General features: G+C 37.7%; 1 long non-coding RNA gene across 1 annotated transcript; it reads right to left on the reverse strand.

Annotated features, from left to right (window-relative positions):
• Positions 1 to 8,150: 8,150 nt before the first annotated feature.
• LOC112093428 lies at positions 8,151 to 9,826 on the reverse strand. Its single transcript, XR_002903040.1, has 4 exons — positions 9,694 to 9,826; positions 9,095 to 9,215; positions 8,398 to 8,482; positions 8,151 to 8,215 (listed from the first exon to the last, which is right to left on the reverse strand). It is a non-coding gene; the product is annotated as an uncharacterized LOC112093428 (long non-coding RNA).
• Positions 9,827 to 13,056: the final 3,230 nt, after the last annotated feature.

Genomic DNA, 13,056 nt, shown 5'->3' on the forward strand with positions numbered 1-13,056 from the left:
CATTTTCTTCCCGTTCTTGTCAAACCACCTCAATAAAAAATGCACAGTAGAAATTGCACGTACAGCCAAATAACATATATCAAACACAAACAATCAAACAAAACTTGCGCACCTCATAGGGAAAAATGAGCATTGTCATCTCAATGACACCAAGTGGTGTGCCTAAAATCAATTGCAAACCAGTTCTAACTCTGAATTGAAGCATATAAAATCTAATATACAAAAAAGAAACAAAAAAAAAAAACAGTAGTCATACAACACTAAAAACCAGGAGAAAAGGAATGTGACTTGAAGAATCATAAATTCAAGGATCAACATAAACTATGAGGCCCACAACAATATCTTTTCGAAAAAATAAAAACAAACGATAGCCAAATCAAGAAATTTTGTCAAACACAAAAATTATGAAGAAAAAAGGCACCATCTGCAAGTAAGAAACACGTTGAAGGAACTGATAGCGAAAAAATACAACAGTAATTAAACACGTTGAAGGAACTGATAGCGAAAAAATACAACAGTAATTAAACACGTTGAAGGAACTGATAAGGAAAAAATACAACAGTAATTTTCACTCAATGAAGAAACTAACGCTTCAGGTTTTGACAACAAAGAAGGAAGAGAAAAAAACGCTTCAAAGTAGGAACTGGTTAGCCCAAACGAAAAAAAAAGAAACAGAGAGAGACGAAAATGATTATGACTTTGAGAAAACACAATCAAAGAGAGATCAGTCAATTGGGAAACATAAGTAATTAAAAAGATGATCAGAGACCGTAATTATTATGAACGTTAAAATTCACTCAACAAACTGACACGAGCAAATGACAATGTATGGAGAATCTCTCAATCCAATCTCTCATTCAATTTTACCGCACTTTCTCAACAACCAAACACTCCCAAAAAAAAAATGGAATCAAAAAATAGAGAAGTAGAGTTCATCACCAAAATATAGAAATCGACATCATCAGTTAAGTTGATGGGGATTTGAAATAGCAAAACAGCGTCGCTAGAAGACATTAAAGAAGAATCACCCAAAAGCATCATCTAGGACCCAAGACTTTTCAGGAATGCACGGCGGAAAAAATCCACCTCTCTTCAAAGCAAGCAAATCCCTAAAAGAAAAAATCGTTCAAGTGAGTAAAAGTGAAACCCAGATCTCTTCTCTCTCTCTCTCTTTTCAATTTTTTATTCAATATACATATATGATAGATGCCAGTAATTTAACTCAACTAAAAGACAACTGTAACTTACATAAGCTGAGCCATCTAGCAATGTGATAGGGTCCTTCCCTATCCTTCCCGATTAAGAACGTTAACTAGAAAAACAGAATGAGAATGGAATAAAAATTTCCCAGAAGATAGGGATCAGAATCCTTTTATTAATCAACTCCACAATTCCAGAATTACAGCCGATGAACTCCGGCACTAGACAGAAATGAAAGAAAGCAAGAAAGATAGAACTGAGAGAATTCGAGGTCTCTCTTCCTCCTTAGACCAGCCAATCTCTTTCACAATATTTGATGCCCTCCCTCCCCACACGTTCCCTCTCCTATATTCCCTCTCCAACCAATTTCCCTAACAGAATTGCCAACTCAGCATCCTCGCTAGTCCTCACCACGTCACTTCCCGCCTTCCCCTCTTTACCCCTCCTAGTGTAGGTAAATCTCAAAGGAGGCCCTGATCAGTCTCTATCAATACCCCCTCCATCGAGAGCCACCTTGTCCCCAAGGTGGAAGTGAGAAAACTGTTGTTGAATTACATCCAGGGGCTCCCAAGTCGCCTCCCAGTTAGGCAGCCCACGCCATACCACTAAGCCTTCTATCTGTTGCGGATGGCTGCCAGCGACCAGGCGCGTGCGCAGGATGCCGGCGGGTTCCACCACGAGTTCTAGCTCTTCAGTCAGCTGCTCTGGCAGTGGCTGGAGTTTAGACTCTCTGCCCTTGAATGGCTTCAATTGCGAAACATGGAAAACAGGGTGGATGCGAGCCTCGGCAGGTAACTGAAGACGGTAGGCCACAGCCCTTACACGCTCAAGCACAGAAAATGCGCCGTAGAAACAGGGTGAGAGCTTTTCATTTACCTTGCACGCCAAGGATTTGAGGCGGTGCGGACAGAGCTTGAGCAATACCAGGTCTCCCGTCGAAAATCTCACGTCACGACGGTGGGCGTCCGCGAACTTCTCATGCGTTGTTGTGCGTCCACCAGGTGGTGCTTTAGACAATCCAGCATTTGGTTCCGGAGGAGCATCTGTTGATTGACACCTTCTACCAACGAAGGTCCCGAGTCCGTTTCTATCACCGGGCCCTTTGGCAGCCCGCCCAACACATCCTGGAAGCGAAGCAATGTTGGCGGAGGACGTCCATAAACGGCCTGGAAGGGCGTGAGCTGGGTCGAAGCATTGTAGTTCGTGTTAAACCAAAATTCTGCCCATGGCAGAAATTGAGCCCATAGCTTCGGTTTATCACTGGCAAAACAGCGCAAGTATGTCTCCAGGCAGCGATTGACGACCTCGGTTTGGCCATCGGACTCCGTATGGTAAGCGGAACTGTGATGCAACTTTGTGCCATATTGCTTGAAGAGTTCCTGCCAAAACAAGCTCATGAATACAGAATCGCGATCACTTACAATCGTGCGAGGAATTCCGTGTAAGCGGACAATCTCGCGGATGAAGACTTCCGCTACTTGCTTGGCCGCCACAGGATGAGCAATGGTGCAAAAATTAGCGTACTTGGTTAGGCGGTCTACGACCACAAGGATCGTATCAACGTTCCTTACGCGAGGAAGGCCTGTAACGAAGTCCATGGAGATGTCCTCCCAAATCTGTTGCGGAATCGGAAGTGGCTGCAATAACCCGGCCGGTGATAAAGCCTCATACTTGGAACGCTGGCAAGTCGCACAGTGGGCGACATAGTCCCTAATTTCCTTCTTCATTCCGGACCAACAAACGTTGGAAGAGAGACATTTGTAGGTACAGAGGAAGCCAGAATGTCCCCCCAGGGCTGAGTCATGGAACTCATGCAACAAAAGCGGAATCCAAGCCGAGTGAGGAGGGAGGACTATGCGGTCCTTACAGCAGAGGAGGCCATTTTACAGGGCATATCCTCTGGTGTTTGTCTGCCCTTCCTGCAACTGAGCAATCAGCGAGGCACACATCTCATCGGCCTGCTGTTCACACTTGATGGCTGCCACGTCCAGCAATTGTGGCACGGAAAGGGCCATATAGCTGCATAGTTCGTCCTTGCGTGACAGAGCATCCGCGACCCTGTTGGCAGCCCCTGGTTTATAATGCACCTCAAAGTCATACCCCATTAATTGGGAAATCCACCGCAGGTGTTCTGGAGGCAGAAGCTGCTGGTCTAGCAAAACCCGGAGGCTTGGCTGGTTCGAGCGGACTACGAAGTGCCTCCCGGACTTCCATGACTCGGTGGTTGGGGGACACTCCAGTTTCCTGCGGACCTACAAACGTATAGCAGCCGTTTTCTTTTGGAAGGGAATGAAAAAGGCCATCAAGGATTATGTGGACATGTGCGAGACGTGCCAACATTCAAAAACAGAAGCCTTGTCGCTAGCAGGGCTACTACAACCACTACCTATCCCAGCTCGGATTTGGGAGGATGTCTCTATGGATTTTATCGGTGGCCTCCCAAAATCACGAGGAATGGATACTATATTCGTCGTCGTTGACCGACTATCCAAATATGCGCATTTTTGCCCTTTGGCGCACCCTTATACAGCCGCCCAGGTGGCTGCCTTGTTTGTCCGCGAGATCGTCTGATTGCATGGTTTTCCCCGCTCCATAGTCAGCAACCGCGACTCGATTTTATGAGCCATTTCTGGCGCGAAATGTTCCGACTCCAGGGAACACGGCTGCACCCAAGCACAGCTTATCATCCCCAATCAGACGGCCAAACGGAAGTTACAAACAGTTGCTGGAAACATACCTCCGATGCTTCGCTTGCGACAAGCCGCGGCAGTGGATGTCGTTTTTACCTTGGGCAGAATATTGGTTTAATACTACATATAATGCTTCCACCAAGTACTCTCCGTTTCAGGTGGTGTATGGCCGTGAGCCTCCTCCCCTGTATCGTTTCCCCGAAGGATCCACAACCGTCAACAAGGTCGATGTCCAGCTCCAGCAGCGCAATCTCATGCTAGACGCTCTCAAGGATCATTTGCTCTTAGCACAGCAGCGCATTAAGCATTTTGCTGATCAGCACTGCAGGGAAGTCGACTTCGCCCCTGGGGACTTGGTTTTACTTAAGCTGCGGCCCTATTTCATGAAGTCGTTGGCACGGAAAATCAATGAAAAACTGAGTCCTCAATTTTATGGACCCTTTACCGTTCTAGCTAAGGTCGGGCCAGTTGCTTACCACCTCAAGTTGCCGGAGAGCTAAAAAATACACCCGGTCTTCCACGTCTCTCAGCTTAAAGCCTTTAAGGGGCAGCAATACAGCGGCCAGGAATTGCCGGAGCAATTGACTGATACGCTGGAGCTCTTGGTTTAGCCCGTATCCGTGTTGGACTCCCGGTCGGTGAAGGTAGGGGGGCGCCAAGTACATGAGGTATTGGTGCAGTGGAAGGGGTTTACCACAGGAGGATGCTACCTGGGAGCCGCTGGTCACCATTGCAGAGCAGTTTCCAGACTTCGACCTTGGGGACAAGGTCGGGCTTGAGAGGGGGGGTAATGTTAGCACTCCGGCCCTCAAGTTTGTGTATGCGAGAAGGAGTAAGAAGGAGCAGGGGCAGGAAGGGAAATTGGCTGCCATAGGATCAAGGCAAGAATAGGGGACGTTGTTAGAATACGGTTATAGGGTTATGGGGTGTGTGCAAGGATCAGATTTGGGGAATTGGGAAGTTAGTTAGAGTGTGGGAAATGAATAGCCTACGGGCAGAGAATGTAGGTATCGAAAATTGAGAGTAGACTTGAGTCTGTGGAGGTTAGGAGGTGTCCTCGAATTCACCTCCATCTTTAATTTCCAGCATTGTATTTTGTCTTTCCTGTAAGTTTTGACTATCATTCAATCAAAGGAACCAGGCCTTACTAGTTATTTCTTCGGATCCCTGTTGTTTCCTCTTGTCCAACGAATACATTTTGTCTAGAACAGAGGGAGTCCCAACAATATATAATTAATGTAGCTATCACAAAAAGAAATTTTATAACTATGTTTTTTAGCAATTAAAATGCATAAATATTACGAACTGAAATTTAGTAATAAAAACAAGAAAAAGGGAGAAAGAAGAGAAAAGAGGTTCTTTTTGTTTCTTTATAAACCAGAAATACCAAAAAGGGGTTCACTTCCTAACACTTTCTCTAGTTTAATACCACTCCTAACTTTGTTACATAGAAATCAATTTCACAAGAAATGAGAACCAAAAAAAAAAAAAAAAAGACTGATCCAAACCAGCCATTTTCTTCCCGTTCTTGTCAAACCGCCTCAATAAAAAATGCATAGTAGAAATTGCACGTACAGCCAAATAACATATATCAAACACAAACAAACAAACAAAACTTGCGCACCTCATAGGGAAAAATGAGCATTGTCATCTCAATGACACCAAGTGGTGTGCCTAAAATCAATTGCAGACCAGTTCTAACTCTGACTTGAGGCATATAAAATCTAATATACAAAAAAGAAATAAAAAAAAAAAGTAGTCATACAACAGTAAAAACCAGGAGAAAAGGAATGTGACTTGAAGAATCATAAATTCAAGGATCAACATAAACTATGAGGCCCACAACAATATCTTTTCAAAAAAATAAAAACAAACGATAGCCAAATCAAGAAATTTTGTCAAACACAAAAATTATGAAGAAAAAAGGCACCATCTGCAAGTAAGAAACACGTTGAAGGAACTGATAGGGAAAAAATACAACAGTAATTAAACACATTGAAGGAATTGATAATGAAAAAATACAACAGTAATTTTCACTCAATGAAGAAACTAACACTTCAGGTTTGACAACAAAGAAGGAAGGAAAAAAAAAGCTTCAGAGTAGGAACTGGTTAGCCCAAACGAAAAAAAAAGAAACAGAGAGAGACGAAAATGATTATGACTTTGAGAAAACACAATCAAAGAGAGATCAGTCAATTGGGAAACATAAGTAATTAAAAAGATGATCAGAGACCGTAATTATTATGAACGTTAAAATTCACTCAACAAACTGAGATGAGCAAATGACAATGTATGGAGAATCTCTCAATCCAATCTCTCATTCAATTTTACCACACTTTCTCAACAACCAAACACTCCCAAAATAAAATAGAATCAAAAAATAGAGAAGTAGAGTTCGTCACCAAAATATAGAAATCGACATCATCAATCAAGTTGATGGGGATTTGAAATAGCAAAACAGCGTCGCTAGAAGACATTAAAGAAGAATCACCCAAAAGCATCATCCAGGACCCGACTTTTCAGGAATGCACGGCGGAAAAAATCCACCTCTCTTCAAAGCAAGCAAATCCCTAAAAGAAAAAATCGTTCAAGTGAGTAAAAGTGAAACCCAGATCTCTTCTCTCTCTCTCTCTTTTCAATTTTTTATTCAATATACATATATGATAGATGCCAGTAATTTAACTCAACTAAAAGACAACTGTAACTTACATAAGCTGAGCCATCTAGCAATGTGATAGGGTCCTTCCCTATCCTTCCCGATTAAGAACGTTAACTAGAAAAACAGAATGAGAATGGAATAAAAATTTCCCAGAAGATAGGGATCAGAATCCTTTTATTAATCAACTCCACAATTCCAGAATTACAGCCGATGAACTCCGGCACTAGACAGAAATGAAAGAAAGCAAGAAAGATAGAACTGAGAGAATTTGAGGTCTCTCTTCCTCCCTAGACCAGCCAATCTCTTTCAAAATATTTGATGCCCTCCCTCCCCACACGTTCCCTCTCCTATATTCCCTCTCCAACCAATTTCCCTAACAGAATTGCCAACTCAGCATCCTCGCTAGTCCTCACCACGTCACTTCCCGCCTTCCCCTTTTTACCCCTCCTAGTGTAGGTAAATCTCAAAGGAGGCCCTGATCGGTCTCTATCACAATGCGAAGCATTCAAGTGAGTAAAAAGTAAAAAACAAAAAGGGCAAAATTGGAAGAAAAAGATTGAACACCACATGCCTGCTTTGAGACTTAGTACATAGAGATAGAAACAAACGTTGATTTAAAACAAAAAAAAATCAAACAACATTCTATTCAATGGAACTTGGAAAGCGCTAACCAAACTGAAAGAGCCTAAAAATTTTAAGGGAACTCAAAATTGTACAGCACTAAACCTAAAATACAAATCATGTGTTGAGCAAAAAATACAAACTATGCATATCAAAACAATTTTGGTGTGTTTTGACAAAAAGGTAAATGCTTAGTCTTTAATTTTCATGTAGTTTAGTAATAAAGAGAATTCTTAGAGGATGTAGGTTGTGCAAAACTCCACAGAGCATCAGTAGTTCTAATCCTTATGTTCTAATCCTTATTTGTATCTAACTTCTTTATTTTTTCAAGCAGATGGGCATATCTAACAACAAAGAATGTTCAAGTTTTTCCAGCCAATATGGACGACTAGTTATAAGTACATGCTCCGCGCGTGGACGTTTTGACGAATTTATTGGATGCAAAAATGAAAATCATATTGTACTTTTACAACACATTTTAGAGATTGTAAATATATATAGAATAAAAGAAAGATGAAGATAAGTTTTGTTTTTGTTCTATGATTATTTAGCATTTTGATCGGCGAAGGTCGCACCAATGAGTAGAAAGTTTAATAACCATTTGATGTTTAATTTTCAAACAAAATTAATGTGTCGAGCATAACTATTTACATCGAACGTTATAGTTACAAAAGTTGGTTGAGCAAATATACGAGGAAAAAGTCAAAGAAATATTCCTAAACTCTTTTGATGATGAAATTCAGTAAGACAATCAGAACTTAAATTCTTTCAAGACAAGTTCATACTAATCTACCAGAAATTTCAGGATGAAAAAAAAAAAAAAAGAAAAGTCAGTAATACAGGAGTCAAACTTAGATTTGAGGAATAAAAGGACATGTATAGAGAAGATATTTCCACAAGTCGCCCTTTTGAACTACATTTGCGCTCCTCTTTAACTTTTATGCATAATCTTGTTCAACTTTCTCCAACACTTTCAATGCCTTAAATAATTCCTAAACGGAGAAACATCTTTTTCTTTCCTTCAGTCAGTTTCAAAGAATGGAATCTGTTCATCATTAATTCAAACTAAGATGAACAGAGAAAGAGATACCAAACTTAAGCAGTCAGTAGAGTAAGAAATCAGTTTCTATTTATCATAGAGCACTTTTATAGCTGAATTGGTCAGGAAATAACTGTAACTAAGAGGGGACTAAAAATAAAAATTAAAAAAAAAACATAATAACTCACAGCTATATGATTAACCAGAGTCATTAGTTGTTGTATAGTTGACTCTGCATTGAAGCACTTATTTTTAGCATGCTTCATGACCAACCTATTAAAGCAAAATATATGAAGAAGAAACAATCAGAATCTTACTCAAAATCTTTGGATGGAAAGAAAATCTTAAAGCAGAAAAAAAGGATATCTTAGATATTACTTTAAATGGAAACCCAACGGTTCTATCTCACATGCAACTTGCACAAGCCCTACAAAAATGTAATATATATCATCACAGCAAAGATATCACCATCATTCTTCACACCTCATACATCTTAGAGAGAACTAAAATAATTGCACACATTCATGTTGAGGACAATAGAGCACGAAGGATGCAAATTTCCAATAAAGAAGACTGTAAATGTCCCTTACTAGCTTCCAATTTTGAAAAGGAAGACACGAGCCCATTATTGCTAGCATGACCAATGACACGTACAATTAAAAGACATGCATTAATTGATACAAAGCAAAGGAACAAGAGAAAATTTGAAGAAATATAAATGATTAAAAGGGTAGAAGGAAAAAAGCAACGCTATAATAATACTATATCTATACAACCTCTCTAATACCTAAACCAGAACAACCATTGTCCAGAAAAGACATTTGGCTCATCTTCTTTTTTTTCCCCCTCTTTATCGCTTGATCTAATTTCAGTTTCTAAACATACCTGTATTGTTTCTTGGGGTAGGATATAAGTTTTTGTTGTGAATTCATATGGGCTAGTTTTTCTCAAGAATTTCACCTTCCTCTCAAGTTTTCCTATACAGCCTACAGCCAAGTCTTCAAAGCTGTGAGATAGAAGATCAATGATCAATTCCAAAAACCTTAAATATAAAACCTAATCGCCAAAAATACGTGGAGTGTTGATAATTTAAAAGAACCAAATAAAATCAAGCAACAGAAGTGTTCAAATGAAGATATAATTAGACAGAAAAAAAGGGAAAGAAAAGCATATGACAAAGACAAAATAACAAAAATGACTCGTTCATTACAATACATAGTAGAACACGAAATGGCCTAATAACTTTTTCATAATGAATCCCTAAAACAAAGTAAAATACATGTTGAAATAGAATTTATGAAAACGTTAATTTGAGGTAAAATATGCAGCTAAGCCAAATGAAGAAAACCACTACAAAGTATAAACTGCAGCAAATTAATTATATTGACAGTGAGAGAGAGAGAGAGAGAGAGAGCCAACCTGTCAAATGCTTTAAATTTCTGAAATCAGGATATCATTTTTTTTTTCCTTCGACATAGTATTACCTGATTTTTATTCCATGGCATTTGTATCAACATAAATTCTTGATTCCACATCAGCTGTACTTGTATAATCTCTTGATAACAAGCGTTTTTTCATTGAGGTAACTCCATACCGGTAAGGCCACATGCCACAAGCATGTTTGTCTTCCCTTGTCTGGTTATGATCACCAATAATAGCAGAAAAATATCAGGCCTATAAAAACCTCCTATTATCATAACAAATTTATAGTGTTCGCGATACTTTTGTTTATCTAAGACAGGAAATTATAAACTCGAGACATGAAGATAAAATGTAAGATTTTCATTGCAACCCCATACAGAGCAGAGCAGAATACAAGAATTTGCGTTTGTTTCGTAGCTTAAACTACTGTTAAACTTTTTTGCTAAAACGTTTACGCTTGTAAAATTTAAATTTCCTTTCAAACTTATGAACCAAACAACCGATAATTTGAAGTATCATCAGAAATTTTTAAAGAAAAAACGACCATCCAAACGAAAGGGAAAAAAAACATATGAAGAAGGAGAAATAACCTCCATCAAAGAGGGAAAACCCCATAGATGATCGAAGCCCCCAAAGAAGAGTGAGGTTTTTTTTTTTTTCATTCGTTTGACCCACATCAAAAAGGGAAGAAAAGAAAGGACATGAATTATCAAAACCCTTAAAGAAATCTTTAAGAAGGATGCATGAGAAATATATTGAAGATACATTTGAGAAAATTTGAAGAAGCTACATTTTTAAAGGGAATGAAAATTTTAAGATCGGATCCTCCCCTCGGGAGACTCAATCGAGCGTGCGAGTGCCCGCGAAGCTGCTTCCTTCCGAGTTCGAGGCGAGGCAGGCGAAGGGAACTCAGTGAGTTAGGGTTAGGAACACGGGGGCTTGTTTCTTCGTTAGGGCTAGAAGAGAGAAAGAGAGCGAAAGTGAAGGTTAGAGCGCAAATCATGAGGGGGAGAAGAAATCGAAGGAAGGGGAGATAAGTCTCGGTGTGATCGAGAGAGAGACACAGAGACAGAGGAAAGAGAGAGAACGTGACGGTGCTGTGATTTTAGAGAGAGAAACAGGGAAACTGCTAGAACGGCTGTAAAAATTGAAAATACAGAGGATGAGTTATTCGCGCAGGGTGTACTGTAGGGTATGAATTATATGTCGACAATTTTTTTCCATAAAAATAACTGTTATTAGTCTTTTTACTTTTGCCGTTCGATTTGTATTAAAATTATTGTAGTATATTTTTTTAATTAAATGTAATTTTGATTAATATTAACCGTCAATAATTGAGATTATTAATAAAATGAATTATCGGATATTACTGATATTTTGTTAATTTTATATTTTTATTAAAAATTATTTTTATTAAATTTTTAAATCACAAAAATTATTTATTAAAAGCTATTTTGTTGAATTTTTCTTTATATATATTTCAGTGAGTTTTTTTGGATGATTGATTAATACTAAGAAAATTAGAAATTACAATTTTTAGTCTCATGAAAGTAGTGCACAAATAATTTTAAAATTTTTACAGTTTTTTGTGAAAAAAATATTAACAAATTGAAAGATTAAGGGCTTGTTCTTTTTGAGTTTAATTTGAGTATAATTCTTGAGTTGAATTTGAATTATAACTTGAGTTGAACTTATAACTTGAGTTTGTGTTTGGTTGTGTACATTTGAGTTATGGTTTGAGATAATAATCTTTTTGAGTTTGTGTTTGAGTTAATCAAAACTTGAATTTGTATTTAGATAGTATTTTAATAAAAACTCAATGCTGATGAAAAATTTTAATATGGTATATGGGTCGGATTTTATTCGTCTTTTCGTTGTCAACGCATAGAAAAAAAATCATCTCAATCAGAATTAAAACGAAAAAGTTATACCATTTTTAAGAATAGAAAAAATACTGTTCATTAATTTGAGTTTGAGTTTTTGAACTCGAGTTGAAGGGAAAACTTGAACTCGAGTTTTAGTCCTAAACTCGAGTTTGAACTCGAGTTTAAACTTAAAAGAATATGAACTCGAATAAAGTTGTAACTCGAGTTGTATTTTTTTGAGTTTTTCACTCAAAAGAACAAGCCCTAATACTTTTAACAGTGGAATGTAGGGGGAGCTACAGTAAAAGAAGTATGATTTCCTATATAGTTATAGATATAGATAGATTATTATAAAAATTGATTAAAGATTTTTTTTGTTTCCTTTTAATGGGTCTAGAGTTTTTTTGTTTTCTTAATCTAATAACAATGAAGGGTTGATATTGAGTATAACAATGAGCGAAAAAACTCAAAAAAAGTAACTCGAGTTATAATTTTATTCGAGTTCATGCTCTTTTAAGTTTGAACTCGAGTTTGAACTAGAGTTTGGGTTTGGGACTAAAACTCGAGTTCAAGTTTCCCTTCAACACGAGTTCAAAAACTCGAACTCAAATTAATGAACAGTATTTTTTCTATTCTTAAAAATGCTATAACTTTTTCGTTTTAATTCTGATTGAGATGATTTTTTTTCTATGCGTTGACAACGAAAAGACGAATAAAACTAGACCCATATACCCTATTAAAATTTTCCATTAGCATTAAATTTTTATTAAAATACTATCTAAATACAAATTTAAATTTTAACTTACTCAAATACAAATTCAAAAAGATTTTTATCTCAAACCATAACTCAAATATACACAACCAAATATAAACTCGCGTGACTAAAACTTTTTGCTACAACAGTTTTAGTCGCAGAATTTTTTAGTGCAAGTAAAACTTTTTATGTGAATAAAATCCTTATGACCAACGTCAAATAGTACTGACTTTTCACATCTGTTGGAGCACAACCATCGTGAGAACATTTTTTCTTTTTTTTTCACTGGCAACCAAAACGAAAATTCTTCCATGCAAGTCAAACGCGTTGTACGGCATGGAATTAGCACGAGCTATTCATATTTGTATAGTAGTCGCTTTTCGGTAAAAATAAAAAAATATGTGTTATTTGATCATTATTTTATAGAGCAACATGAGATGGTCCTGTGATATTAAGGGCATTTTAAAAACTAATTTGGCTGCAATTATTCGCTTTTATGTTTTTCTTTCAAACCAATATATTTATGAGACGTTTGATTCATGGATTAGAATCATGTGATTAGAACTATTTTTTATTTACGTGTATTTTTTGTGAGAAAAAACACTGTAATGAATCATGAATCATGATTCAAATCATAGTTTGAATCTTCCAACCAAACATCTTTTAATCCCTTAAATGCTCCTATGGACACACATTAGAATGAAGACCAATTCCCCTAAAACCAGTAGAGACACGAATCAAATCTGCCATTAAAGCTCCCAGATGAAAACTCACATTGATTTGCTGGTGAAAAACTGTCACGCCCC

Source organism: Morus notabilis, unplaced genomic scaffold (genome assembly GCF_000414095.1).
Source record: "Morus notabilis unplaced genomic scaffold, ASM41409v2 Scaffold454, whole genome shotgun sequence".
NCBI lineage: Eukaryota > Viridiplantae > Streptophyta > Magnoliopsida > Rosales > Moraceae > Morus > Morus notabilis.